This window comes from Saccostrea cucullata, unplaced genomic scaffold, assembly GCF_032062105.1.
Source record: "Saccostrea cucullata isolate Sc308-1 unplaced genomic scaffold, CSIRO_AGI_Scuc_v1 ctg2138, whole genome shotgun sequence".
NCBI classification, from domain to species: domain Eukaryota; kingdom Metazoa; phylum Mollusca; class Bivalvia; order Ostreida; family Ostreidae; genus Saccostrea; species Saccostrea cuccullata.
In genome coordinates this window covers 41309-66154 of record NW_026936556.1, presented here as the reverse complement: position 1 = coordinate 66154, position 24846 = coordinate 41309, and the positions used below count along the sequence as shown (strand labels likewise).

Here is a 24846-nt window from a genome sequence, read left to right as displayed (position 1 = left end):
ACAGGTAAATCTAAGTTTTCACTGGGTAGGTTTTTATCTTATATTAAATACTCAGTATGTGCATGTATCAAAGGATCAAAGAAAACCGTATGTTTCTGAAATCTTCATATTTCGAAATTTCTGACTACTCCTTTAACGCTTAAAAAAGACATTGGTTTCACTGCAATTTGCATTAAAATGTCTAATTTCGTGCTGTGTATTTAAAGCACGAAAAAAAAGATTAGGATACCTCGACCGCTTTAACATTGAGTATTTGGGAAAATGTTGGAGGGTTTTGTTGTATAACCTTCTAGTATACACCACGTGTTGCATTCTGAACCAAAATAATAGTTAATTTCTTATATGTACAGGGACATGATACTGAAACATGGTTGTTGTTCGCAATGCAACACACACTAAAAATACTAATAATTTTGCTACTTTTGCAATCTGTTAAGTCGTGCTTAAATCTTTTCAAGCATTTTAAAGTGATTGATACACACTCATGTCATTGTCCAGTTAATCAAACAAATTACTAGTAGTACATGTAAACCCTTGCACTAAGGCAGAGGAGAGTATACTTTTCTAACCCTGTATGTCCATCTAGCTGTCTATGTGTCTGTCCGAAACAAGTTTTCCTCGCATTTTTCGACAACTCTTCATAGTATATGCCTAATGCTTATTACACACTCTTTGCATGTTATATGGTGGGATTTATTTTTTATGAATGCAATGTAACCTAACTGCTTATATGTGTGTCTGTATGAACTTAATTTCCATCACGGATTTCTCAGCAAATTCTCATTGCAGATGCTTAAATTCTAGCACACGCTTTGTCTTAGCATGTCATAGTGAGAGATTGATTCATGAGAGTCTACATATATAAAATTAGGGGTTACTGAGTATTGGATTGTCCTTTTTTTACATGTTTTACATGTACAAGCATACGATTCGTTATGGTGCTTATAGATCTAATATATAAGAGAAATTAATGGAATATAAATATCAAGCCTGTAGGTTTGTGTGAGAAAAAATCAACAACTTTGACACTCGAGACGGCAGTTGCAATATACTAGTACATGTATAGAGACCAAGCTCAGACTTATTGTTTCATAGTGAAAATATCAATTGTTTAGGACTGATATAGGTAGGTTACAATTTATTGATTTTGGGTATGTTTCCATATCATGGATTAAACCTGAACAGTGGGACGGACAACTTCGGAATGGACATTTTTCCGAACTTGCGCACCCTTTTCCTTTAAAGCTATCATCTTAGGGTTTTTTTTAAATGGTGGGGTTTTTATAATCAAATTGATTTATGAAAAAAAAATTCAACATTTTCTGCTAGTTTTTGAGATATTTGAGTTCAAAAATAAAAATCCCATGGGGAAACATGAACTTAAAAATACCCCACAAAAAACCCCACAAAAACCCCATGGGGTTTATTTTTCACCCCATGGGGGAAAAAACCCCACGAAAATCAGTGTAGGTTTTTTAAACCCATATGTTGCTTATATTGTCATATGGGGTTTTTTCTCCCACGTTTCTTTATCATGGGGTTTTAAATCCCATGTATTGATATATTTACTGTAAGAAAATTCCTGAAAACTTGGTTTTTTTTCTTAGACTAATGGATCATTAGTAGCTTCTCTGTTTCTCATTCTATAAAAGTGTATAGTTATAACAAATATCTATTATTTTTCAAATTTTCAAGTATTCATTCTTCAAATTTTTGTTTATGTAAAAGAAGATTTATATGAAAACATGTTTCTAAGGCAGTTGCCTCCCATAATGAAACATTCATCATAAAACTCTTCACAGATTATTTGATCGATGACAATTAATCTGAATATATTTAAAAAATGAAACAAGAAAATTTAATACCAACACAATAGCAACCAATTCACAGTGTCCAAAGAGGGTATCTTTCCTTAATTAATGTATATTTATATATGTTAGGTTTATATGATGTCTAGTTTGTAATTTTTTTTTAAAAATCTCCATTCCCCTTGCATTCACCACTAATAAGATTAAATTTATTTAATTCATGTGCAATGTATCTACATATTTAATTAATGGAACTCAATTCAGTTATATATCACAAAGTACAACTATTACAATTTTTTGATTCACCCAAATATTTAAAAATAATATATTTATGCCTCTTGGATCCACCACTTATCAGTTTAGATCATGACCACACATGACATATTATCTTAATGCTTAAAATCAATCAGCCATATCAAGGATATTAATGACTATGGCATAGTCATTAATATCCTTGATACACCACAAATATTTCTTTAAAAAATGAATATCCACTCCCCATGTATCCACCACTAATAAGTTAAGTTCTTGATCACACATGACATGTAAGATTAAAGTTTGAAATAAGTTAGCCATAATCATTATTATCCTTTTACCCACCACAAATATTTAAAAATAATATCCGCTCCCCTTAGATCCACCACTTTTAAATTAAGATCATGTTCACACCTGACATAAAAACTAAATGTTTGAAATAAATTAGCCATAATCATAAATCATTAATATCCTTTGATCATTCACAAATATTTAAAAAAGATAAATATCCACCCCCCTTGGATCCACCACTTATGAGTTTTGATCTTGATCACACATGACATATAAGTTTAATGTTTGAAATCAATTAGCCGGAATCAGTAATGTCCTTTTACCCATCAGAAATATTTAAAAATGATATCCGCTCCCCTTAGATCCACCACTTTTAAATTAAGATCATGTTCACACCTGACATAAAAGCTAAATGTTTGAAATAAATTAGACATGATCTCAATTCATTTATAACCTTTGATCAAACACAAATAATTAAAAAAGATAAATATCTACTTCCCTTGGATCCACCACTTATAAGTTTAGATCTTTATCATACATGACAATGATGACATACATGACACATGACATATAAGCTATATGTTTGAAATCAATAAACCATAATCATTATTATCCTTTGACCCATTAAAAATATCTATCTACTCCCTTTACATCCACCACAACTCTTATGGCTTTCAAAACAATTAATATCCACTTGCCTTGGATCCACCACTTCTTAGTTAAGATCATGATCACACACAGAAATATTAACTAAACGTTGAAATAAATTTGCAAAAATCATTAGTATCCTTTGATCCACCACAAGTATTTAAAAATTCAATATCAACTCCCCTTGGATCCACCACTCATAACTTTAGACTATATACATGACTTATAAGCTAAATGTTTGAAATCAATTAGCCATAATCATAATTAAAAAAGATGAGACAAATATCTCATGTCGCTTTGTCTTAGGTAAATGAGAAAAGCAATAAACGAACGAAAATATTACAACCTACAGTATTCCCTTAGATCCGCCATCATGTCTTTAGATATTGATCACCAATCTGATTTCTTCTTCTTTCTTATCATTAGGTAAGGTATCTTTATTATTTTTATGGATGAATGAATATTATGAAAAATGAAATTAGTTGCATCTCTATGCTACTCTGTCTGAATTAAAAAAGAAAAAAAAGCTGAAATAACCACTTAATATCAGCCAAAAAAGCAGGTACAAAAAATATGATTAAATTTACTACTAGTAATTTTTTAAAGTTTATTCCTGTCATCAACCAGCTCGACTGTTAAATCTACATTGGATAACGAATCAATTTAGGCTTTACATCTGTACATAGATCATGTACATTATAAATTATTAGTAATATATAATTGGAATTCATCGAAAATTCTTTGGTTTCTAATTACATGAATTAGAAAAAAAGAAGTTCTGAAATTATTAAAACTAAATTTTCATCCTGCAAGGTGCAGTCAGGAAATATTGATCTCATTCTGACAATATCACTTTTTTTCATTGAAATAGAACTACATGTATGTTAAACATGATATTTCTTTTTCTTATGATACTTAAACTTTCTGACTATAAACTAATTTATTGTAAGAAGACGTTTATTTTTACAGAAAGCATTTATATGCATTATCAGGTCAAGGTCAGTTAATCCCTTTTGATGTGTTCTTTTGATTTTTGTCCCCCACCTTAGCGAATAAGAGAGGACATTAAATCTTAATATTCATCTGTCATCTGTTAAATGGTCGGCTTATCAATGTCACAAAAACTTTAACTTTGGTTATATCTTTTAAATGAGATGAGATAGGGCTTTCAACATGTTCGAATTATACATGTTTTACCTGTGCGAATTATTCCTTTCTTAATACAGATTACACTATTATGATTTTTTACCAATTTATCTTGACCTTGAAGTATGACATACTTTTCATACTTTTCATAAATATTAATTCTTCCTTATGACTTTGATTTAGAAGAGATAGATTTTTCATATGTCTGTTGCAAGATATTTCTGAGCATGTTTTGATTTCTGACCCCTTGACCTCTGCCTTCATGTTTGACCTAATTAGTAAAAAAAACTTTGGAGCTACAGTTACTCTTCAATAAGGTATTTCCATAAATATCGTATGATTCATAATGATTGGTACTCTGTTTTCAAAATGGTAATTCTTGGTTCACAGCTTTTTAAAAGGAAAATAGAAATTTCACATCTATATATCACTGCAGTTGTTATGATCCACCCTTGTGTCACAAGGGTGGATCACAAGTTGTGAGTACCCCATAAAAGTACATGCAGGGATTAATTATTGAACTCATTCGCACAGACCTAATGTTATAGAATCCATAAATTAACTGAACTTGACCTTGTTTAACCTTAGACAGGCACAATGTGACATACCCTACTGATACATGGGACACCCTGACAGATATTCCTCCTCCCTAAATTGACTGTTGAGTAAGACTAAGAAAACTAATAAAAGTTATATTCATTTTTGACCATGTATATTCCTCTAATATCTATCATGTAGAGCTTGATTCCGTTTTGCAAGAAATAACCACCAAATTCATAGCATGCTAATACTTACATCACTGACATGTATGATGTAAACAAAACTAATCGGCCTGCCTAATTGAAGACCTACAGGTAATTGAAGACCTACAGAAGACCTACGGAAGACCTACAAAAATGGGGGATATATACAGCAAAACTGATATGATATTCTGGTTAAGCATGTCCTAAATATGTAAAATACACAAAAAAGTTTTATAAAAAGAAGTTTTAATGTGTATTTTTTAAGCTCGGTAAGGGGAACTATTTCTTCTCTTAGACGACCTACGGAAAGAACGATAACTCTGGCTGACTTGTCTTGTAAACAACAACACGCTCATTTATATTGTGAAGTTTATAGGAAGAATTATATATGTATATGGCATAATAAAAAAATGCAAGTGATTTTGTTGAGTTTTTCAATTATGAATTATGATAAAGAAATCAGCTGGATGATGAATTTTGATGAAGTTAAAAATATAAATAATTATCATGATTATTTCATTTATCAAATTAATATTCTACTTGAAATCTATAGTTAATAAATATTGTAATTCTTTTAATATGTTTTATGGGATAAATATTAAATATTCAAGTTCAAATTATTGATATGTATGCTGTGGATTTGTCTCTGTACTGAGGGCTTCGATCTTCACTAATTTGTTGTATACACAGACACCCTGAGGATATATCCGTGTTTTGATTGCAATTATCAACACACCCCACTTGCTCTGATGAATGTTAATTTGCAGTCAACAGAGCAAAGATATAAAAAAAAAAAAAATATTTATTTTATACCTTAAAAATGCTAGCAAGAATAAACAAATAAAATTATTGTGCATTTATTCAGAATATAGCTTACTAAAATTAATTACGTTTTGAATTTTTTTTTAATATTCAAAATGGTCATCTTTTTTCAATATAACACATTTATATGACATTCACGAGGAATATTAAATAACTTAATTAAATGTCTATTTCCAGATAACATGCTGTATGCAAAGATATAGGCACTATAATATGAAACATTAGGTTTTATTTCTTTTACATTTTGAGCCAAAATATACATGTACATTATATCAATCTTGAAGATACACATGTACCGGGTGTACCATTCAATAATTAAATGAAAAGAAAAGAAAATACACACTTTTTAAAATTGAAAAAAATAATAAACACGCATGTTATCACACATAAGAAATGCATGCATATTTTTAAAAAAAATATATGATGCTTTGACTCGGGGGAAATAAGATTTTTGAAAGTGATTATGTCTGTGTTCTTCTTGAAAAATTACTTCAAATTCTTTTAACTGCAATTTTAAAATTTTCATTGTCTACATAAATGCAAATCTTATAAAATTTTCCAGATGTTATAAATGACATTACTAGCTATTATTAATAACAAGAACACAAATCATTTATGAATTTTTATTAATGATCAACAATTGAAACCTGAACTAAATATTATTGATCTTTTTATATAAACACATGTAAAATACTAAATATAACGTATATACAAGGGAATGTATTTATAATGATTTTATGATTGACATAATATATAATGGTATTATAAATTATGTACAGTGTTTACAATTTTACTGATTTTAATAACTAATTTTTTTTTTTTTTTTAACAAAATAGAATTGTTTCTGACTGAATATTGCATTTTATTATTATTATTTTTTTTATCTTTGATGTATGTATATATAAAGTATCTCCAATGATTTTTTTCCGTCCTTTAACATTATTTTTTATTTACATTTTTCTGATAATTACATTTTCTTGATATGTTTTGGTGAACAGCTGATTTGTTATTTACGCGAGTTATCGTTCTTGCTGTAGGTCTTCTGAGAGAAGAAATAGTTCCCCTTACCGAGCGTAAAAAATACACTTTAAAACTTCTTTTTATAAAACTTTTTTTGTGTATTTTATATATTTAGAGCATGCTTAATCAGAATATTATATCGGTTTTGCTGTATATATCCCCCATTTTTGTAGGTCTTCCGTAGGTCTTCTGTAGGTCTTCAATTACCTGTAGGTCTTCAATTAGGCATTCCCAAAACTAATTCCTTCAGACGAGTGTGACTAAAATGGGTAGCGAAACCCGGGCCGGGCCGGGAATTTCAAAACTGAGATCCGGGTTTTTAATAATTACGAGATAAATACTCATTCTTTCTTCATGAAATTTACAGAAATAGGTTATAAGTATAGGTTTTGCCTTTGCTGAGAAATTTAAGTCAAAATGTTTCGTTTTTAGATAATTATCGCCGATTGTCCTTTTCCAGGTGACTAAAATGGGTAGCGAGCCCAGTTTACTCATTTTGGCGATTTTAAGCTGAATGCATCGAAAGTGTTTGTGATATTTGCATTAAATGGTTGTTTATTAACTTCAAGTACTTTAATTGTTCAATCATTATGAAATGAAATGTCAATTATGAGGGGTTTTGTCATTTTTCATAGACCCGGGACGGGTCAAAACCGGACGCGTTCGCCCGGGACAAATTATATAATTTCGGATTGCCAGAAAAAGATGTAGATTTTTTTTCAGTCCCTGACCGAGATACATCTAAGAAATAAATTAGAAAAAATAATATAAATTTTTAAAGCAGAAAAGAGTCATTTAGATTAAATTATATGTCATTATCTGATAAGTATTGCGGAAATAAAAGGTGTTTCCCGGGTGAACGTATCCGGTTTTGACCAATCCCGGGTACACAAAAATGCGTGTATTTTCAATAATCGTGATATATTATTGCAACAGTTAAATGTTTTAGGTAGTTTAAGTTCAATTTCAAAGACCCAAATGAAATAATTGTAAATATGCTGCCGAAATTAAGTTTAAATCGCGCAAATGAGTAATCAGGGCTCGCTACCCATTTTAGTCACTTGGAAAAGGACAATCGGTGATTATCGTTTAAAAACACAACATTTTGACCTAAAACTTTCAGCGAAGGCCAATCCTAGAATAATAAACTATATCCGTAAATTTCATGAAGAAAGAATGAGTATTTATTTCGAGATTATCAAAAACCCGGTTTTCGTTATCGAAAATCCCGGCCCGGCCCGGGTTTCGCTACCCATTTTAGTCATACTCCCTTCAGACACTGACTGCAGAATTCCAATTGGACATTTTGTGATGTTAATGGAATAATTCACACACGCCAAATCAATCCGACTGATTTAAATACTTGCGTGAATTAATCCTTATTAAAATAAAGTTCTGAATTCCATCATTAGGACTAGTTCTATTGCACACAGAGAGCCGCCATATTGATTTACCTATTTATGTATGCGTGTCAAAGGTCATAGGGGAAAAAACAGCGTAAACAATATGGATGCCACTTGTTGATGTTGCGAATTTCTGTTACCTTTTTCGATATTTTACTGGACTTTTGATACGTTTTACACACATATATTGACTCAATTTTTCCACATCATGGACACAGAGGACAAGACTGAATTACAGGACCATGAGTATGGAATGCCATAGCTGCCTTATGTGGCTATTTTATATTATGCTGTGGTTATTTTATATTATGCTGTGGTTATTTTATATGAAGATGGTGCTCTTTTATATTATGCTGTGCTTATTTTATATGAAGATGGTGCTCTTTTATAATATGCTGTGCTTATTTTATATGAAGATGGTGCTCTTTTATATTATGCTGTGCTTATTTTATATGAAGGTGGTGGTCTATTATATTATGCTGTGCTTATTTTATATGAAGGTGGTGGTCTATTATATTATGCTGTGCTTATTTTATATGAAGATGGTGCTCTTTTATATTATGCTGTGCTTATTTTATATGAAGATGGTGCTCTTTTATATTATGCTGTGCTTATTTTATATGAAGATGGTGCTCTATTATGCTGTGGTTATTTTATACGAAGATGGTGCTCTATTATATTATGCTGTGGTTTTTTAATATGGAGGTGGTGCTTTATTATATTGTGCTGTTGTTATTTCATGTGATGGTGGGTTTTCTTTTCAAATACATAGGATTTTTTAAGGATTTTAAATGTAGATTTTGCCTTTACTAGGTGCCGGTCTCGGCTCACTCTTGATTTTAATCAATATCTTCACTTTTCCTACCAGTTTTGGACATAATTTCGGGTGAAATCTACATTTAAAAATCCTAAAATAACGCCCTTCAATCCTCTATCAAATTGAACTTGTCTTATAAAATATGCATTAAACAAAAACTTCTTGATATTTAGCACTGCAAATGATAGCAATGGAAGTGACGATTTTAAATATGTAGAATGTTGAGGCGTCCCAGAATGACAGAGACAACAAATCCCTTTAGATTTTCCGAAAATGGCAAATGTTGTACCTATATACAGTAAAACGACATTTTTGAAACGTGCTAATCTTAGACACGTGCACCTAGGAAAACATGAATACACAAAATACACCAACCTGAAAACAAGTGCATAACTGATGGAAAAAGAGGAATTAGCGATAGTCATAGTGTATTTGAATGATTTTAATTACATCAATTACTAGCACTAGTATTTGTTTTACTTTCAACATTTCGAGATAATAGCTGATAAACTCAGTATCGAATTAACCACAGCATAATATAATAAAGCACCACCTCCATATTAAAAAACCACAGCATAATATAATAGAGCACCATCTTCGTATAAAATAAGCACAGCATAAAAGAGCACCATCTTCATATAAAATAAGCACAGCATAATATAATAGAGCACCACTTCGTATAAAATAACCACAGCATAATATAAAAGAGCACCATCTTCATATAAAATAACCACAGCATAATATAAAAGAGCACCATCTTCATATAAAATAACCACAGCATAATATAAAAGAGCACCATCTTCATATAAAATAACCACAGCATAATATAATAGACCACCATCTTCATATAAAATAAGCACAGCATAATATAAAAGAGCACCATCTTCATATAAAATAAACACAGCATAATATAAAAGAGCACCATCTTCATATAAAATAACCACAGCATAATATAAAATAGCCACATAAGGCAGCTATGGCGTTCCATACATGAGGACTCGGCAGTTTTATCAATAAACCAATGTAAACATAACCTGGCTGTATGAGCTTCGCGAGTTAACATTAGGGCCTGTATCAGTGTGTGAAAACTGCCTGGCAAGATTAAAAGCTTGGAATGGAGAATTGGGCATCAACTTTCATCACCGATTTAACAGTGTTTTTAATGAGGTATATATCCAGTAAATAAAAATTATTTAAAGACATTACAAAAAAGATATATATCAACTTTGACTATGAATACACTTAATACAGAAATACAGTATGTGACTATCAAGATGGTTTTGTAGCAAGTATAAATTTAATGAGCTGGAATATCCAACAGTATGATCAGTAATCAAGCTTTATTATGGTTTCATTTGCTTTCCCATCACTTCTGAAGATATATACCTTGTGCACATAATTTCATATGAGTGATTATTTTGGTAAGGTATGAGACAGAGAAAGAGGGCAAAGAAACATTTGAACCGGTATAAAGTTGGGAAGGGCACCAGTACTTCCAGAGCCAGTGACTGTCACTGAAAGAAGTGTTTTACCACCCTATTGACAGAACCAGTCCATATTGCTTTCTGTGTGCCGCATGTACCCCTCACAGAGCCTGTGTTCTGAGCCTCATACAGTGTAAGTTTGTAGTTAAATTAATATAACTGTTTCTCTGTACAAGACCTCACCACATCGGGTGCGTAGGACAATATCATTTTAACAATAGAACGTTCTATCTATGTGGACTTGATGTGCTGTGTTGTGTTAAAGACACGGGGGAAGTTAAGTCTGCCTTCTGTACTTGAACAGCATGGTGAGCATGACATATGGTGGTGCTTTGCACCACCTCGCTATTATTGCTTATTATTTCCTCAGGATTGAAATACCAGTAGAGTTATATATTTTTTTCTCTTATAACATGTTAAAGTACAGGTTCAATTCAGTTCATACATGTTAAAATTGATATTGACCATCTGTGTGTTTTAACTACTCAAAGACATAGTGATTTGCTGGAAATAAATGTATATTTTTGTTTCTCAAATGATAGTTGAATGCGTAATAATATGACATGTACAATACATTCAGTACTTTTGAGTTTACCTTGCAATGGGGTTAAATGGTCAATAGCTCTTTATCCCACTGAATCTCCATCAATATTTTAAAACTATTATAAATAATTCAAAATTACTTTCAAGTTTGGATCCTTCTTCTTGTAAAACTGTATTTTTAATTAATGCTTTCTTCTGCTCTCAAATATAGGTTTGGACAAACATGTACCAATCATATTGCAGGATTAAGGATAGTGAGGAGGACAACTTTTAAGCAACCTATTCAGATGCATTTAGAGAAACCTTACCCGATGCTTGTTTATTTAAAGGTAACAGATTACAATTCAATCTGTATCACATCATATATATATATTTATTAATCATGATGATCATGTCGAAAGTTCTATTTTTTCACCATTGATAGAAATCTCTACCCCAAATTTGAATAATTCATCTCAATCATCAAGGTTCCTCAGTGAATAATAAAATAAAAACCAGCAGGATGAATCAACAACTATTTGAACTTATTCTTAAGCTTTTTATATTAAGTTAATCAGTTAAATTAATTAATTTGTTAAATTTCATTAAAGGTCTAGATGTTGATCCACCTCACAAAGCCAAGGGTAAGGAATCACATGCTTCTGGAGCAGATATGATTGAGGAGGATTGCTTACAGATTGACGTCCAACAATACTACATGAAATCTATGTTGTCATCATTTGAACAGTCTGACACTAGCATCAAGATCCATCCCTTTACCATTATATAAGTAACAGTACTAAAGGTTAATCTTCAAATAGTTGGAGTCTACATTTTTTATTGTGGTTAATATGCATATTTACCTGTGAATTTTCCATTTTTGGGCTATATATGTTTTATTTTTACATAATATTTGTCTCAAATAAACTGCTATTAATATACCTGTATTTTACTGAAATTAAGTAACAAAGGGTTGCCTTTATAAACAGTATCACACAAGTTTGTAATAGATTGACTGTTAATTTAAAAAAAATACACATTCTCAGGTCGAATGTCTGATTTCACAATCTTCTTACATGGGTCTGATTGGCGATATTTCAAACTGAATTTGAGGAAAAAGATTATTTGTAATATTTAGTGTGTAGTACCTTTAGACATAAGTACCATAAAATGTGAACTTTCTGAGAATGACATTAACAATGTCAACAATGTATTGACAAATGTGTAATGTATATATTAAAGCATTGTCATATACTGATTTCATGTTTGTTATAGCAAAATTTTAAAATATAAATGTTTCCGAAGAGAAAAAATTCCTCATAGCTTATTTTTTTTTACCATTTTAATCATACCTAGGAAGGGGTGGATAAAAGATTGCATATTCCTCTGGCAATTTTGAGTGTATCGCATAAATGTTGACAAATTGTAACTGGAATTTCATATTTCAATAAGCGAAAGAATTAATTGTCTTTTGGCTTGTTCTACATATATTCTTCCATTTGCTATTTCATCTGTTTTCTGAACATCATATGCAGTCATCTTTGCAATACCATGCCTTCCTGGTGGAACAAGCAAATTTGCATGAGAAAGATTTAGCTCTTCCATAACATCACTGAACCCTTTGTCAGCCATGACACTATCGTGAGGTTCTATCAAATCAAAGAAGCCAGAGTTCATTGCTATACATTTTCACTATAGCTGCTATACAATTTCCACTACAGCTCTACAAGCTGCAATAATGTAGCCCTCTCCCTTTTGGTGGGCAGCGATAAAAAAAATTGGAGAGGACTACATTATTGCAGCTATAGCTTCACCTCCCCAACAGTTCAACACAAAATTGATCATCCCTACTGGAGTGATGCATGGAATTTTGCAGTGTAGTGATGTAAAAACTTATACATGAATTATGCTTGTGGCATAAAAATCAAAGTCCTAGATGCAGAACTGTAGTGTTATGGTTTTATATATTAGTCTTTGACCATCACGCTACTGATCACGTAATGCAAAAAATGTGCAATTTACAGTGCAGGATTTTTTGCGCAGTATTTGGGAGAATTTCTCCACTTTTCAACTTTAATGGTAAATCATTTACCTTTCACCCCCTAATTACAGATACATTCTTAAACCAACTTGTTTATTTTATCCACATCTTAACAATTTATATTCGCCTCTACAAGCGATAAACTGGCTTGATTTGAATTGTCTGAGCTCAGTGAGAGATTACTGAAAATTCGAATTCAAGCGAGTTTATCACTTGTACATAGATGTTTAATTTGATTATTAAGGGTTAAAAGGTGTATAAAATTTACAAAGGTTGGAAATTTTTCCAAATAATGCGCAAAAAATCACTTTTTGCATTACAGGATCTGTAGTTATCAAATTCGTAACAAGTGTGAGAGAGAAAAAAGCAAAGTGAAAGTAGAGAGCAGACAATTTCGTTACGTTCCACTCACCTATTTCACAAGCTCAAATTTAAGAAACTGAATGAAGCTTTATAATCTTGAACTGTTGATAGTAACCTTAGAACATATTTTATCTGACTGCTATTTTTTTTTTCAATTTCCGTGCTTAATTAATGTGTTACAAGCGGGTATAATAAACTGTCTTCGTTCGATGATTATCATGTGTTTACAAGCATAAGAACCCGGATGTAAATTTTTTTCCCCTATGACCTTTGACTCGACGTGACGTTTTAGTGTGCAATAGAACTATAGGGTCTGTAAGTCTCGTTAACTTTCACTTTCGTTTTCTAACTTCCGGGTACTTGCGCGTTCTTGGAGACAATGAATTACCGCATGGCATTTAGTTTTAAGCCTTGCGGTGGACTAGCAGAGCCTGTCATGCCGTTGGTTTCCTGATTATTGAAAAGAAGAGGATATAATGGATTGATTGATACAGGTAAAAAGCGTTTAACTGCTGTATTGTTTTAATAAACGACGTACATACAAGCCATTCCGAATGGGTCACGATTAGCATTGTGGTTGGCGAACATTTTAAAGTATAAAGGAAAATTAAAATATTTTTAAAGCTGGAATAATGTGTTTCCAAACAAAAACGTTCCCTAAAGATTGGTTTCTTAAATTTATTTCATTTATTTAGCACACGGGACGGGTACATAGAATGGGGGGGGGGGGGCATTACCAACAAAATAAAGGTATACACCAATTATCAATGCTATATTATGTATAGATTTGCAATAAAAAGGGGGGCATAAGCCTATGTATTATACTTGTATTACAGTAGAAATAAATAGATTTACTTGTTATGTAATCTATCCAGAAATAAAAATGTCAAATATTCTTTCATGTAAACAGGGATGTATACACTATATATATTCAATTTCAATATAACTTGTATTATGACTCCCTTCTTGAATACTCTTACAATTATGAGACAGACTTTTTTTCTTTCTTAAAATAGGAATTAGAAATAGGAATATTTTTAATGAATTCATTTGTCAGATAGATAAATCTTACTTTGTCTCCAAAAAGGCAATGACTGGGTCCAAAGGACATTCATACTTCAACGATAGAACATTTGATCTACATTTGTCATCATATTTTATAGGGATCCAGCAGATATGGAAAAAGAGACAACACTTCGACTGAATGTGTCATCCATATACCGGTATTAATTTGTTCTGTTCATGAGGCATACATACTGTAAATGTATTACATTTGGTGTGTATAATATTTGGTGGAAATTCAATTTTCAACAAGTTATCATTCTATTAGATATCTGAATGTGCTAGTTATTAAATTCACATACAAGACATTTAGTGATGTACTTGGATAGGCGGACTATGTTTTCCATTAAATAAAATATATGGCTAAATGTAATATGTTTACATTATGTATAGTATTTCTCATAATTCTTATACTCATGAAGAGTGTGACAACTTCCAAGTAGTTAATGATGGAATTTATTTTCTTTTGTATTTTGGGCTGTTCTTTTTTCTCTCTTCATTATCAAACCTACTAGTTAATTTACTTATCCAATTCAGGAAAGCTCACATACAATGATAAATAAATTAAGTTGAATGAACCATAATACTAAATGTTTGACACATACTTTCAAATTAAATATCAAATTTGATTGGTAAAAAACATTTGTTAACAATTACTTTTCTCCTTCGGTGTGCCTAACATTACATCCCTATGATTCAAAATGCATGTCGATACATGTAGATGTACATGAAATGAAATGAACTTCTCCATAAAAATAGCTAGCTGTGCAGAATGTTCGCAAACTTGTTTCAACGAATGACATTTTCTTAAAAATACTTCAGTGTAACAAGACAAATATTGCATGTTTATTTTGATACACAATACATGAACTTGAGAAAAAATTTAAGGAAGTTGACATTGTATATTTGCTAGTTACTTGTGTTATTAGTTATATATCCATATATATTTAGGATGTACACAGGCATAATATATCGCTATTAATATTTGAGAAAGTATTCATTTTTTGTGTAGATGCTCACTTCCACTTTAATACATTTGCCAGGTTCTTGTGAAAAGTGTTTTATTTGGCACCATTCAGCTACAAATACCCAATGTAATCTTTGCCGGTGGAATTGTGACCTCAATCAAGTGAATCAACTGCTCATGACACTACTAAATGGCAGAGAATTTTCTTCTGAGACAAGTATATTGTTTCAAACATTTTACACCTGAAGGTTAGTACTTATAAAATTTTGTTTGAAGGAAAATAAAGGCTAACAAGATCTGAAAATACAAGCTTGATGTAGTACAAAAGTGTTGATACAAGTCATTTAAAGTTTTCATTTCTTTGCAGTTAGTGATGAGTGCAACAGAAGTTTTTATCAGGATCTCGTCCGACATCATAGGTACAACTGGTCACTGTGATTTCTTAAATAAGAGGACATATTGTGAAGGCGCCTAGGCGGTTACATATGTACACGTGGCTCCAAATGATGCTTGACTGTTTTCCTTCACTTTATACGTAAACCTGGATTGGTCTTTGATGCAATAATATAGAGCCATGTCATGTTTTAAATCCCATCTTCCCACTGTCACAAAGTGCTGAAATAAAATGATTTTGATTTGAAAATATATTTTTTGTTTTTATAAAATGTAAAAAAAAATTTTTACAGAAATTAAAATATTGTACAAGTGGAAATCAAGATCATAATGCAAAGAACGAGGGCGCTTTTGATTGGCATTCGGCAGGAACCTGGGCGTACTTGAAAAGTGAAAATTTTATTGACATGTCACATGAAATTTTAACATTTTTTTAATTTATCGGGTTCCTGTGCAACAGGAACGGAAAATATTTTCCCGAAATTGAGCTTTGATTTGCTGAAAAATAACTTGAAAATTGGCCATATCAGACATTTGGTACAAAATGGTACTTTTTTAAACACATTTTTCTAAAAATTTTGTACGTCTGGGTCTTCTCTCCATGATTTTGAAACGTTATTTGTGTGTATTTTAATGCAAAGAAACGAATTCACTTTTTTAAAAAATGGAGAGAAGACCCAGAGACCACGAAAAATGAACTTTTCCCCAAAAAATCCAAATGTGTCAATGTGGTGCGTCTTTGTCCTTTTTAAGACGTTTGTACTTGTGTAGCGGTGATAGCTCAGTTAATTAGGCTACATGTTCAGTGCACTTGAAGCGAAAAGTTTTTGGTTCGAGCCTGGCATGGGGCGTTAATTTTTTAATTTTTTTTATTCAGGCAAACAACCATTTATTTTGTCAGTTTCGTTTTATGTACTGATGTATTAAAATTTTGAATTAGATAAATTTTGGTTCAGTTTGGTTCTCAAGCGAAATCAATTCTAATCTTCTATTTTAATAATGTACATGTATCATGCATCTATGCATTAAATATTTTAGGTTTAATTTTTTTGTGAAACATTACTATGTTATAGTACCCCCTAGAAAAAAATGGACATAAATGTTACAATTTCACAATGTCTTTCAAACTAAATGAAAAAAAAAATAACCCATGGACGTGTTTCTAAAATCTGACCAGGTATGTTCAGCCAACCAAATCATGGACATTTAAACCATAAATGTTTCGTACAAATGATTCCTGCAGATCACCCGCCAAATGCGCCCATCTTCTTTAATGATTTGTCCTTAAAATTTAGTATTTTCTATTTAGCGAGAAGTAATTGTAGCGATTTTTAAAAGATTACTAATTTTATAAATTACACTTACACGGTATTAAAACTACCAATTAAATAAATATCTTAAATGAAAATCTTTGGAAGGATTTGCTTGTCAATTCTTTGCTGATAAGGTTACTTACCTTTAATAATGTCATGACAAGTGAGGCACATGGCTGGTCTTCACGCTGGATGAGTTCTTGATCAAATCAGTGATGTCCTAAGATTTCCAGATAAGCTGACAAAAACCTGTAATTTAGCAAACTTCTGTAAAATGTCATTCGAATTATTGCACAGTTGTTCCAGTATGCATTACTGATAATTTAGGTGTAATGAGTTATAAATCTGGTAAATATCCATTTATTGGATATTTAATACAAATCTTAACCTTCTTCATTAAATTTTATCAATATTTTTACAAGAAAAACAGACTGAAATTTTCCTTTTTATACCAAAAAATGTCAAAGACCTTTTCATAAAAAAAAATTATTTAAAAATATTTGTTTTACACACTGTATTTTCATATCTAGAGTGCCCCTACTAAGGCCAACAATAACAACATGATTCGTTTGATCATGACGTACTCAACCTTACCCATTAAAATCTGCCCTACCATTAGTAATCATTTTATTAACACTTCAATTTTTTTTTTAAACTTCATCAAATTTCTGAGTCTGTGATTTTTAATATGAGGGTAATGCATTACTGGACATCCATGACCTTTTTGTAATATTTTGATATACTATGTCTTATGAAAATAAATTCTATATATATATGTCCTAGAACTTATTCTGTTGCATCAATTCCATACCTGTATTTGATTTGCAATTTTAAGGAGGCTGATCATTCAATGTCAGTTTAGTGCTTGACTGGATCTTTCAGCAACAGCATCTTTCATCTTTGTTACTGCCTGGTTCTCTTGTACTTCTGCTATAAAATAGGTTTTAATGTATATAATTGTATGAGATTGATGAATAAATAAAGAGGAGAAAATGCAGGGGACCAGACCGGGATTTGAACCCAGGCCCCATGAAACTCCGGTCAGGTGCTCTACCAACTGAGCTATCTGGCCACCGGCAATCGAACTCAGCTGACCGCCACATTCCTCCCTCCTTAAAGGTCTTTAGACCCCAACTCCGGCTCATCCCTGGCAGGTCTTTTACCTGTCAGTTCAAGGGCATGGCACAGCACCAAATGTAGTAGGAAAGGAGAAATGCACGATGAAAACTTGTGGCTGGAAGGGGAATCGAACCCGGGACCCCTGTATCAGGTCAAGCACAATACCCCGATAAAGGTATATAGCTTGATAAAGCTATATAGCTTTATTAAGGTATTTAAAATACCTTGATCAAGGTATTTTATGGAATGAAAATTCAAAAAAATTCTTTAAAAATTAAATACTGAAAGTTGAGTTCTGAGTTTTTGTCAGTATGTCCACTCGTGCATGAAAAACACTCTGGTATCAAAAAGAAAGCATAAAAAACGTCTCCTCACATGACATGTTTTTATACTGATTTGTTTAACATGCATTGGTGAATTCACTGACAACAACTCAGAACTCGACTCTCAGTAATTAATTTTTTAAGAATTTTTTTGAATTTTCATGACATAAAATACCTTAATCAAGGTATTTTAAATACCTTGATAAAGCTATATAGCTTTATCAAGCTATATACCTTTATTGGGGTATTGTGCTGGACCTGTGTATCATTAGTCAGGTGTCTAACCACTGAGCTATCAAGGCTGATATCCATGGTCCATAAAGCCCGAAATTCTAAAAAAAGGAATGTTTATTGTATTGAAGTGATTTCAATTTTGTTAAATGTTGAATGCAGCGAAATACTTCAAATAGCAAAATATAATTATATGAACATCTTATCTTTGGGAAATAGATCTAAAATAGGTGATCCTATAGGTGACACACAACAGGTAAAACTTTATTTAAAAAAATATATTTACCGATGCAAAAGTGATGCATGCAGGCTCCACAATATGACGTTTGTACCCATCGGACACTGACAAAACTTCTCCTCTATAATCATGATAATTAGCTGATAATAACAATATCGTCCTCGAATTCGAGAAAAATCTGTTAATAAATTTAGGCGAAAGATGATTATGAATCTATTTCATTCGGGTATAAAGTAAAACACTTCATTTTCTCTCAAAATAAACAAGAAACAGTTGACATTCTCCGATTGTTTACCTGTACTTCGATCGAATTTTTCCTGGTGGACACTCGCACCCAAGCTTTTATGACACGCAATTCATCCATCGTAAGTCGGAGAACCGTTCTGCTTTGTATAACTACTTAACTTTTCCTCAAAAGCTTTGTATAAACCAGAAACATGCTTAACTAAATACACAGTTCCTCATGTCAGGTACCCGGAAGTGAAAATTATCGTAGAATCTCGCGAGTCACGTGACGAGACTTACAGACCCTATTGTTTGACTTACTTAACCCTTTAAATTATGAACTCTTTCATATATTTATAAAACCTTATTGATTTTAAAAATACATAAATTACTTCACATTTTACCAATTAAATGACATAGCTTTAGTAATGCTCTCAATGCAATTCTAGTCATCAACTATGGAGCTTGAATTTATTAAACGAATTTGAGTTATGTACGGAAAACCTCCATCATTCAGTGCTAGAGTGTCCCTAGCTTGAGAAGGGGATCTCTGCCTTCCAAGGATATGATCGCCTGTAAGCACGGTGTTTTAAACAAACAAACATTACAAAGTGGAAACACTGAACATATTCATCTCCGCGTACATTAATTTGATCTATTTTGTATGGTATATGAATAAAAACATGATAATCAACGTTGAACCTTACTTGGACAGGTCCGAGCATTTCCTAAGATCAGAAACCAGACGTTAAAAAGATGTGGCAAACAAACCACTTATTTGTATCTATGAATAGCGAGAAATGTATTACATAGACACAAAAAGTAGTAAAACGTGCCACTTCTCTAAAGTTTTAATCAACTAAATCGCATCCAAACTACCCATGTTGAAACTGAAAGTATTTTCTTCTTTCACTTCCGTCACAACGTCACACATGCGCATGAACGGTTTATAGAATATTCCGAAGATTGAACCCGATTACTATTATGCTTGTGAGTAGTGAAAACGAATTTTTGGCCGTCTATGCATTAAATATTCAACTTATGATTTAAACCATACTTATTACTGTTCTATTATCGATAGTTTCAAATATTTAAAGCGATTTTTACACCCAAATCCTAAAAGTATAGATGTTAAAAAGATTTTTCAAATTATCATTTTTCAGCAAATTTGGTTTAAAAATGTGAAATTTTCTTGTTTGATGCCCGCTGCCCCACTTAATTTTTATGCCATATAAGGGAGAGAATATTGGAAAATAACGTGTTAATTTTAAAAAGAAATCTGTAGTCAGAATATCAAGCAGCAATTTATTTTTATTATTAATGAACTTTATAATTTTGAGCTAAATATGTTTAATTCGCCCTAGAAAGTAATATTAGGTGGATCAGCAGATTAAAAAAATAATTAAACATTTAAACAAGCATTTTTTCTCTATGATTCATATGTTAAAAAAAATTCTTTTGCTTTTAATTTTAGAAAGCTAGAATAAATATCTTAATTTCCACATTTCCGTCATTTCACGAGACAATGTCTATTTTTAGTAACAATCCTTTCAAAAGGAGGCCCGGTTGACCCCAAAATTTACACTGATCTGGAAAGGACAAATACTCAGTTAAGATTCTGAAAAGTTTCAACAAAATCTGTAGTTCCGTTATTTCTATAGGATGGTATGGATCTTTACCTTAATGTATCATTTGTTTTAATTTACAGGCACGTAGCATCGTTTTTGAAAGTGGGGGGGCCAACCTGAGAAAATTTTTTTTACTTACCTAAAAAAAAGTTGACAAGCAAAAAAAAATAAAAAAATAGAATAATTGCCAAAACTCGAAAATCCTATTTCGTGTGTGTGTGTGGTGGGGGTGGGGGGGAGGGGGGGAGGAGGGGGGTAGTGGCCAACTTTTTTCGAGGCAAACTTCCTTTCACTTCCTATTTTTACCTATATTTCCTTGCTATGTATATACTGTGGTAAAAAGTGGGGGGGCCAACCACCTTTTCAATAGACATTTTCTATAGTAAAGGTAATGTTGGGGAAAAAAAGTGGGGGGGCCAGGCCCCCCCTGGCCCCCCGGATACTACGTGCCTGATTTGTTTTTGATTTAACAAGACAATATAACAGTATTTGACACTTTTTTTGATCAAAGCAAAAACTAGCTAGCTACATGACATTGTATTTATCTCATGATTCAAAACTTCTTAACGATAACTGATAAAATTTCCCAAATTCTTAGGTAGGGTTTATTTTAGCGGATCCCCCTTCCGATAATGTAGATATAATTACCTTCATTTGAATAACGTTAACGTCATACCGTTACAATATACATGCGTATATATAACGTCAAAAGTCATGACGTTATAAATAAAGATTTTACTCGAAACAATAGCATTTTCAAACGACTATAAAAAGAAAACTGGAAAAGATATCACTAAAAAATAAATTGTGTTATAACCCACAAAGTCTAACCTATCACGGAGTAAAATTTCATTTATTTTTGGGACAGGGCATATTTTGGCACTTCGTGGCTGTAGCTCTTTTCCAATATCAAGTTGACTTACTACAGACCCTAAACCGAGCTACTACACCACTTGCACGGTACGGTTCGGTACGCTTTGTGAACGGAACGGTTCGCTTTGTGAACGGTACGGTACGCTTTGTGCACGGAACGGTACGCTTTGTGGACGGTACGGTTCGCTTTATGCACGGAACGGTACGCTTTGTGGACGTTACGGTTCGCTTCTTGCACGGAACGGTACGCTTTGTGGACGGTACGCTTTGGGAAACGGTTTGCAAATGAAGTGGGCGGAGCCTGTTAGCTTTGGTCCTTGATTGGCTGCTAATTTTACAATTTTATTTCCGTTTTTAAAGCATTTTATTTATTTATTATTCATATCAATTGAAGTATCAATGAGTATCTATTTATTAGAGAAGATTAAATGTTTTATTACATGTATGTTATTGTGTCGATCATAGTCTGGTATGCTATGTCTCGGTTTCAATTTTAAATATTAATTTACACTGCAGCAGTGATGGAGGAAATAAGAAAAAAATGAAAGGAAATACACATCGTCCCACTGATCTTTTTCGCATTTGTAAATTTATTGATCTATAGCAGGTAAACATTTCCGTGCGTATTTTTCTACGTATGCCGAGGATGCGTTTTAAATAGAAAAAATATATACATGTATATAATTTTTTTTTTTTCATTTTAAAATAAAGCTTTGCAGAACTGAATATATACTTGTTCTTTATATAATACTACATAGTTCACTTATATAAATTATTTTTTTTAATTGATTGATCTATAGAAAAAAATGACTATTCGCGCTTATATTTTTATTCTTAGTAATAAGAAATGTACATTGTTCTTATTTTTAAAATTGTAGATCTGTCGTTTAAACGACTGCCTTAGAAGAAAAATATCAGTAAACAAAAATCAAATTACATGTAATTAATGAAAAAAAAATTAAAGAAAAAGAATATAAAAATAATTTACAGGGCATAGAAGACTTGTTTGTTGTTTTTTTTTTCTTTTTTCGTATGCAAATCTTTAATTATTCTGAATTTAGATACGAAAATCGGCAGCAGAAACTCGGAATCAATAAAATGACTTCCGGGCGTTGTTCTCGTAACAGAAAACATTTCTTTTCAGAATTATCATTTTGTTTTCAAAAATCATTTCAGTCTAAGTAATTATTTTAATAATTTTTTATTTTCTTTAATAAGTAAATAAGTGTGTGAAAACATGTACAATGTTGAGAGAGAGAGAGAGAGAGAGAGAGAGAGAGAGAGAGAGAGAGAGAGAGAGAGAGAGTTGCAACCCCTTTTTTCTTAATCTGTAAAAAAAAATTGTATTCTCATTCTCCGTTTTATTTACATCGCCAAAGTCACATTTAATACGTCTGTGATGCTATTTAATTTCCACAACTTTCGTTCAAACTCAACCTATTTACAACTATTGCGCAATGCATTCGTTCTCTGCACATGCACGGAATCCTTGTGCATCACTTGTCAGTCAAAATCGCATGACGCTAGGTGACCCAGAGAGTCTGTTTACGCGGAAAGAATTTCTCTTGTGATTTTTTAATGTTCTTATGGTCAGTTCACAACTGTTTAAAAAATATTGGGTCACAGCCAGAGGGCCGGGGTGCCGTGTCTTTAACACACCTTTCAAATTATTTAGAAAGAGGATTGAGAAAAATTATCGTCTTTTTTATTTTCATTTTATTTTGTAAATTATCCTTTTCCAGAAACAAATAAGCAGGTGTCCTGTAGATTATGATTTAAAAAAAAAAAAATTACAACAACGTAACATTTTGCACACTTTTAAAGAACTTATAACCTGCTGATTCGTATCGTTTTCATGAAAGGGGATGGGAGTACAGTGTAACAAACGGTACCTTATTATGTCTATAATTTTTCGCAATTTTTTTTTTTGTATGCACTTGTTAGTTGATCACAGTTTTATTAGTCAGATTATCATCTCTATCCGTTCAGTAGAAATCTTCCTGTTTACTGCAATATTTTAATCCATATTTGACTACCGATTTTCAGTGTAAGTCTAACTGCATCAATGATTCGCCGAGTAATTATCTGAGCAGAATTAATGTGCGATTCTAATACGGTTTTTTTTAACTCTAGACAGTTCAAATATGTTTTAAAATTCTTACAAAATTAATGATTAATTAGCAAAATCACGCATCTGATATGAACCACATATGAATGCACACTTACGGCAAAAACGATCACGTATCTGATTCAATAATTTAAATGGGCAAAATAAAATCTAAAGTCAAGAAAACCAGGGAATTAGTTTAAACATCTGTATAGTTTAATAACGAATATTTAAGTACAACAAATATTTCAAAAAGGATTTTGATTTAATTTGCTCAAATAATGAAAATGAAAATATTTATTATCAGATCCGTAATAGGAAATGTGATACACCTTGTTACATGGTATCCACGATCGCTGACATCAAGGATGCCGACATTGAGTTCGAGGTTCACGGTGCCACGTGTTTTGCGGGAAAAACCCGTGGTCTGTACTATACCTTTGATCACAAACACAATGAGTTGATCTAATTTATAGCATATAAGGAAGCGTCTCAAACTCTGTCTAGTTGTTTTGAAGTTGTTTATTTCGAGTAGTTTCGTTTATTATTACAGTTGAAAGCCCAGATGCATACTTGATAATGGTGTTTCGAACAGCGCCAGACACAAACTCCCTCCTCCTTTTACGGGCGCTATTGCGAAAAAAAACCAAAATGACTTACTTGGTCATTGCACAGTTTAAAAATCATTGGGGGCGTGGTTTGCATAATTAACCAAAGAACGGTATGGTTCGTTTCTTGCACGGATCGGTACGCTTTGTGGACGGTACGGAACGCTTTGTGCACGGAACGGTTCGCTTTGTGCACGGAACGGTACGCTTTGAGCACGGAACGGTACGCTTTGTGGACGGAACGGTTCGCTTTGTGCACGGAACGGTTCGCTTTGTTCACGGTACGGTACGCTTTGTGCACGGAACGGTACTGTTCGTTTCTGAGGTGTAGTAGCACGGTTTAGGGTCTGTATATTAAAGCTACAAAAAAGATATCTTTATTAAAAGTATTACACA

At 32.1% G+C, this 24846-nt stretch overlaps 3 long non-coding RNA genes across 3 annotated transcripts; 2 read left to right on the top strand and 1 right to left on the bottom strand.

Annotated features, from left to right (window-relative positions):
* Window positions 1–10037: 10037 nt before the first annotated feature.
* Window positions 10038–12145, top strand: LOC134245804 (uncharacterized). Its single transcript, XR_009987526.1, has 4 exons — window positions 10038–10120; window positions 10380–10570; window positions 11192–11309; window positions 11571–12145. It is a non-coding gene; the product is annotated as an uncharacterized LOC134245804 (long non-coding RNA).
* A 1596-nt stretch (window positions 12146–13741) lies between these two features.
* Window positions 13742–15890, top strand: LOC134245803 (uncharacterized). Its single transcript, XR_009987525.1, has 4 exons — window positions 13742–13857; window positions 14527–14586; window positions 15469–15640; window positions 15760–15890. It is a non-coding gene; the product is annotated as an uncharacterized LOC134245803 (long non-coding RNA).
* Window positions 15871–19539, bottom strand: LOC134245802 (uncharacterized). The gene is made up of 5 exons (XR_009987524.1): window positions 19305–19539; window positions 19058–19187; window positions 17910–18028; window positions 17242–17347; window positions 15871–16007 (listed from the first exon to the last, which is right to left on the bottom strand). It is a non-coding gene; the product is annotated as an uncharacterized LOC134245802 (long non-coding RNA).
* Between the last annotated feature and the right edge of the window lie 5307 nt (window positions 19540–24846).